Genomic DNA, 7,734 nt, shown 5'->3' on the forward strand with positions numbered 1-7,734 from the left:
CTCTAAAAAGTGACACATGATAATATTACTTATATTCTTTTTCTTTTTTTTAAATTAATCATACAATGAAGGAAGAGTGAGAAATGCAAATAAAGGAACATTCTTCGCCCTCTTGCTCTCATTATCAATAATCTACTTCGATATTTAACTTTTTGATCAAACTGTTCTAACAAAATCACTCCCACAACTTGACGAACACTTTCTCTAAGATACGAAGTTGTGAAAGAGATAGCTAGAGTGGAAATCTTTATGGGATAAGATCATAGTTAATAAAAACGGACCGATCCGGCTGGGTCAACCCGGGAATCGGTAACCGGTCTGGTTGAAGTAACGGTCATATAGTTAGAGATGTCATTTTCTGAATCTAAAGCCTCGTATCACGATCATTATATTTTTATATGATCCTTTATTGGATAATAGTATGTGATTTATTATTTTTTATATTAAAATATTTGAAATATTTATAATTTTTTTAGATATTTGAGTATGTTTATAATTTTTCAATATAAATTATAAAATTGCATATAATTACCGGGTAATGCGGTTGAACTAGTGACTTACTGGTTGAACCAGTGACCCAGTACCTCGACCGGGTCAATGGCCGAACCGGTTTTAATAAGAAATTTTTGGAAATTTTTTTTATTTTTTCCCCCTTTTTTTATGAAATATTCGTTATATTTCATCAAAATTGTTTACATTTTCCTATTTTCCAAAACTATATTTTCCTCTCTTTTTTTCATTTTTTCCCTCCTCTCTAACTTTTCACAATCAATTGCGCTCTTTTTCCCAAAAAATTTAAGCTCCATTTAGCAAATTCCCAATTCTTTTTGAGATTTTCTCTAATCTTATCACAATATCAAACACTACATCAAAACCAAATATATATATATATATATATATATATATATATATCTTTTATTTCTTTTTGCATCTTCGCCATCAAATCCCTTTTACCCTCAGATCCAAAATCTTCCTATTTTGAGTCAATAATGACTTGACGATTAGAACTTTCTCCTTAGTTATTGGACATAGTGTTTAATGGACCTAAGTTGAATATCATATTTAGAAAAAATATGTATCCAATAAAAGATAAAATTAGAAATTAAATATTTTAAAAACTAACAACTTCATCTCCAATTTAATCAAATGAAATTTAATTTTAAATTATATTTACTATCTCTACTTTAATTGTAGATCGAATTAATTTTTTATATTTAAATTCAAATTCAAATTTTGAATTTTTATATTTGTATTGACAATTTTTGAATAATCAAATATGATAATATAGAGTTGATTTTATCCTTTTTTTTGTAAGAGTTGATTTTATCTTAAAAAGGTAAGTATAAATTGACAATCAGATAGTGCCAAATACCAATCAATATATTAACTAATATATTATTTAATTCATAGTGTATTATTAGGATGATAATTTGACATTTTAAATTTTGCTATATTTAACAATAATTATCTTTTATTTTTTTTATATTTTCTATTTTTTCATTTCCCCCCTTTACTTCCCGCCTTCGTCGTTTCATCTGCCGCCTTCCCCCTTTCATCTAAATTTGCTAGCCCTAATCACTACGAGAAAAACGTCATGTAATCTTAGATTTCGATTTTGAATTATTATTTCATTGTAATCTTAGATTTCGATTTTGAAGAAGAGGAGGAAATCTGAAAGGGTTTTCGGTGCTTTGCAGCAATGCCAATGGCGAAGCAGAGGGTTCACTAGATCTGGGACGTCATCGGCTTCGAGCTCTAGAAGTCACCGTCGCCATCGCCGGAGCAAGAAAGAAGGGTTCACTATTCTTATTGAGAGACGCCAATTTCAGAGGCAAGTATACCTTATCCAAATTAAAGCCAAATTGGTAAAGTTAATGCAAGGTTGAAGATGAACGGTGAAGTAACAGATTTCGATTTTCAGAATAATAGAGGGTTACTGAATCTCCCTCGTGTTAACATGTTCTCGAACCAGAGTCTCAATCAGGTGAGATTGTAAAAATTTTAAACCCCTTTGGTTTTTTTCTCCCTTCGGTTTGGGGAACGCAAGCAAAAAATAACTGGCTGGTTCAGCAACAACAGCTAGAGGCACAAAAAAGAGAGTGTGATGTTGTGTACGAGAGTGTAAAATGTACTTGCCCTTTGTCATTGCCTCAATTTTCGTGGCCCCCTCTGCAACTCCACAACCAAAATCAACGACCCGTTCAGTATAGCGGATCCGAGTCGCGGGTTGTTTTACCCGGTGGATCTTCTGTGAAAAGGGGATCCGGTGGAACTGGAGTGTTTTTACTATATTTTAAGTGATTTAATTAGATTGCTTATAATTAAATTAATGAATTGCAGGTCTGGTAGATTCTGTTGTGGATCCTCAACCTGGTGAAACCATCATTGATTGTTGTGATGCTCCTGGTGGAAAGACCCTCTATATGGGGTCTCATTTAAATGGCCAAGGTATTAATTGGTGTAAGACTCAGGCTCCAATTCAAAAGCTCAGTCTTTGAGTTTTTCAGGTTAGTCTAGTATATTAATTTTTATTTTTATTTATATTTTTTATACTATGTATAATAGTCCCCTCTCTTCTCTCAATCATCCATTTCACTTCTATTTTATTAGTTAAACAGACTTTTGAATGATTTTGTTCTATATTATGTTGTTTGGATATACATTGAATTTATGAATATTTATGAAATTACTAGTGTTTTTGATTGTATATTCTGTTTGAATAAATTTTTGTTGTCTTATTCTTTTCTAACAGGCTAACAGACTAAATAAGACTTTTATTTTTGGTAAATAAAGTAGGTCACAGGCCGATACTTATATCGTAACAGGTAACAAACTTGGTAAGGCCGACACATTTAAACACAGATTTAACTTTTTAAGACCAAAGCTCAGCTCGGCCCGTTAATACTCTTATTTGCTTCGTAGCTGTTTAGCAGTCATGTTGTGGGCATATGTAGCCGAAGGCTTTGTTCTAATTCTGTTGTGTAATTTTATTCCTTTATATTAAGAAAAAAAAAAGGTCAGTTCCAAACTCCCAATTATTCTGCCGGAAGCGCAACAGTTGACGACATCTGCATTGAGTACGCAACAGTATAATTAAGAACGAGCTCTAATAATCAAATAAAACATGCGAGCAGCGTAAGGATACCCCCCAAAAAAAAAAACATGCGACCAGCGTTATTAATTGAATACAAAATATATATTCAAATAAATTTTTTCATGTAAAATTTTATATAAAATTTTTTATGTCAAATTATTTTATAAAACTTAATTAAATCCTACCTATTTAATATTAATGAAAAGATATAGACACACAATTTTTATATAATCAAATAATTTAAACTTTTTTTTTGGTGTGGAACAATTTAAACTTTTAACATAAGAATATTTATTTCCATATATTTTAATATGTTTTTCTTTTTTTACAATTTTAATATGTCTTAGTCTATCGTGGACAGATTTTGAAAACTCGGCCAATGCTATGCTAGGGGTCACGAGTTCAAATGAAGGATCACAGAGTCGTTGAAGTGACACAGTTTTATCTATTAAAAAATAAATATATATATTATAAGAAAAAATTAAAAAAAATCAAACTACCAATCATCAAATATTTAAAATACACTTAACATAATTCTACCAATTACATCTATAAATCAATATTACACAAGCTAATCAAAATATCAAACTATCAAGGAGTGAATAGCATGTCAATATCTATATTATTTGAAGTCACAAATAGCAATAACTGAACATTGAAGTCATGCATAAAAATTATGTAATAGCATGTGAAAGGGAGATCCCTTACACAAGAGAAAATGACAGAGGAGAGGCGGGGGTGTCGCAACCGTATCGCGACGTGACGGCGAAAGAATATTGAATGGTTAAAACAATGGAGTCGCCACCAAAGTTTATTTAGGAAAACATTGGAAAAACCTTTTTTAAAGACAACTGATCTTTGAAAAAAAAGAAATGGATTCGGGAGTCGATTACGAGTAGGGAAGGTATTAGCACCCTACACCGTCCGTTAAAAAACGGTTACCTTATATCAATTGTGCAAATTATTGATAATATTTTAAATATTTATTTCACCCTAAATAAATAAAATTGATCGTTGGAAAAGAAAACTAATTTTGAAATTTTATTTTTGTGCTTGACGGGATGGTCCCGCTCCGACGTATCCCTCGGTACAATAAGGAACTCAAAGCTACGTCGTTCTGTAAAAAATATTTGTATGTTGATTGATTTTTATTTTGAAAGTAGTTTTAAAGAAAATAATTTGAAAGTTTTGGATTTGATGGTTTCGGAATATCAAACTGTCGCAGTTAAAATAATCCGAAATGATAATTGCAGGATTAACAAACTGTCTCAACTCAGCTAATCCCTTTTTAGAAGAATAATAATATTCATATTATTATTTTTTGTTATTGTAAATTTTATGATAAATTTGATTTAATTTTGAATCACCAAGTCGTCACGGCAGAAATGAGTCAAAACAAAATGTGTTGGGTTAACAAGCCGTCACGGCTCAGCTAACTCCCATTTCAATTGATATCAAACTAGTTTTTTATTCTTTATGTTTTAAGTTAAATCAATAATTTTAAATTAAAAATTCTGATTATTTATTTGTTTATTTACTATTTCTAAAATATTTTAAAATCATCGGACTGTCACAGTCGAAATGATTTTAGAAAATAATGGGATTAACAAACTGTCTCAACTCAGCTAATTCTTTTTATTTGATATTAAATTAATTTTGAGATTTACATACCCTCAAGTGATCTGAATTGAATGATGTTATTTTCATATTTAAAAATAATCCATAATCACTGCGTTCTTATCGTTTTTATTGTTTTTCATTATTATGGTAATATAAAGATGTTTAAGTTTTGCATTCACCAATACAATTTTGTTTTTTTATCTCATTTATGTACTTAGAAAGATACTGTGTAGGTTTGCTTTTGTATTATTATAATATATTCTTACTTTATTCAAATTGGTTGAGAATGATTTCCACCAACAGTGACCAAAGCCCTTGACGTTTTGGAGAAAAGAAAGTAACCGCATGGAAAATAACAAAATGTTTCAAAGGGACACTTTCTAAGCCTTGTTGGTATCATTTTTAATCACAGTAAGGACATGGTTTCGGCCAACCAAGGAAAAAGGAAAGTGGTGACCGTCTGTGTCATTTATTAACCTATGAGTGAAATCATGATATCGATCCACATTTGCATACACACAATATTGTTCCAAGCTAACGAATGAAGTTTTAAAGCAAGAACTTTATGAAACTTAACAAAATCTGGAAGCAAATTGACAAATATATGAACACTTCAATTTAAAAGGACCCATAAGCAAAACATTCAGAAACTAAACGTCTAAAAAGCAAATAAAAAAGGGAAAAAGACATTATTTAGTATGATGGAATATTAAGAATTTGATAACTAAAAAACCTATACAGTTTCCAAAAGAGCAATACATGCATGCTACGAGACATATGTTCATGAGTCAAAAATCAAACTAACAACAGATGTACTTTTTAGAATGAAACACAAATATATGAAAAAAATAACCCATGAGAGCAAAGTGTATAGATGAGTTACTTGGACGCCTAGTTTGGATTTGCTGATTTTTGGGCCAAAACACAAGTCTCCGTTTTAGTGCTACACTTCGTTTCTCACTTGAGTTCCTTTTTGCAACTCTCTCTCTATTCTTTTTTATTTTTTTCTTTTTTCAAACTCACAGAATTTTAGTAGCTTTCCTTTAGAAATTGCTCATTATCTCCCTCTCTTCATTCTGTCCCCCCTTTTTTACTTGCATCTCCCTCTCTTTTATAACGTAGATGAAGCGGTGGAATAATAATATATTTTTTTAAGACGCCCCTGCAACCCCTCTATGGTCGCCCTACCTCTGCTCTATACCCCCCTCTACTTCCTTTCTTCCAAGGTATTACAGATATAGTACACCTTCATATGGTAAGCACATGGGATTAAATGTTATAATGATGGGTCTATGGGGTTTGAAAAACCGCCAGCAACGTTTCCTTTTTATCAAGAAAGGTATCTTATTATCATTATTATTATTTTTAAATAAATGGTAAAATCTGAACTACTACTTTTTTTTCTCTTTTTCCTTTTTTTATCAATATCTCTTTTTTACTTACCCTTTTTTATTAATATTTTTTATTCTCTTTTTCATTATTTTTTTTTCTGTCTTTTTTATTATGTTTTTAGGACAAAATTGAGTGATTACAGGGGGTGTGACGAATCAACATAGGGAGAGAAGAACTGACATGGTGGAGAAGAGGAAGAGAGAAAACCAAAAAGGATAGGAGAAACCATCGCGACAACAGAGGAGAGGTGGAGGAGATCATCGAATTAGGGAGACTAAGTATGGTATGGGAGAAAAGATCGGATGAGAAGAAGAAGAAGAACGATTCAAATTTCTAATCTAGTTCTATATCTAAGCAATAATAAGTTTTTATTTTATTTTTTTATTTGTTATACACCAAATGACATCATTTCGTGTGTAAATTGTTTTAAAAAAAATACAATAACCCCTTCTAACTCGAGAGTCATCAAAACCCGGCCTAATTTCAAGAGTCGTAGGAGTCAATATCTATACAAGATTTAACTGTGAGTCCCTTTAATGACCCGACAAAGTCGACTTGGGGATGGGGGTGTTTTAAAACACCAGTCCTGGGCAATCTCAACTACATTAGATTAACACAATTTATAAGTTGACAGAATAATTACTAAATTAATATTTTTAACCTTTTCATTTGAAATACAATTCGCAAGTTCTATACATGTTAAGAACATAAAAATAGTACAAAGTAATTATTTTAATTTATGAAATTAAATTCATAATGAAATTTCAATCACATATACGTCAGCCAAATAGTACGTAATTAATATTTTAAAATAAATTTTGTCTATTTAAACTAAAAAAGAATTTAATTTCTAATATAAAGTAGTCAAATATTTTTTTGAAATTAATATTTTAAAATAAGTAAATAAAACATTAACTAATACAAATAATTCAGAATCACCTAAAATCAAAAGTCCTTTAATCGACGATTTATTCGAACCCGCGTGGTGCACGATGCGAATAGCTACCGCTACCCCTAGGATAACCTTGCGACTTATCTAGATCGTCAAGACGTCACTGAGTATGTACGTACTTGTGGATTAAGCCAAGCTACTTTCCTTTTCGTATCTAATATAATATGCGGTGTTTAAAAATTCGGCCCGGCCATCGATTCAGTTGAAGTCAGGAGTCACGGAATCACAGGTTCAACCGGGAGGTCAGGGGATCACTACGCTGACCCAATTTTATATGTTAAAAATATATAAATAGAAATATTCTATATGAAAATATTAAAAAATAAATCACCAATCATCCAAGATTCAAAATATACTTAACATAATTCACCAATTACAACCGCAATTCAATATTATACAGCCTAATTAAAGTATCAATATATCAAAGTAAAAAACTCATATGCTAATGGGGTCACTACACTGAACCGGTTCTGCCTCTTTTGAGAAGGTCTATGACAAAGGAAAATTTAAAGGAAGTAAGAATGAGTTTTTGTTTTCCATCGACAACCGTAAGGATTTCATTTGAAGGGGTGAAATTCTTACCTTTTCTAGAAGATTCACGGCAGTGAGGTGAAGATTGAAAACATTTAGGTCACTAGGATAGAATAGAACAATTAGATTTAAGTTTGCAAGCATT

Source organism: Gastrolobium bilobum, unplaced genomic scaffold (assembly GCF_033153095.1).
Source record: "Gastrolobium bilobum isolate Gb01-03AN ecotype WA unplaced genomic scaffold, APGP_CSIRO_Gbil_v1 utg2810, whole genome shotgun sequence".
Lineage (NCBI taxonomy): Eukaryota > Viridiplantae > Streptophyta > Magnoliopsida > Fabales > Fabaceae > Gastrolobium > Gastrolobium bilobum.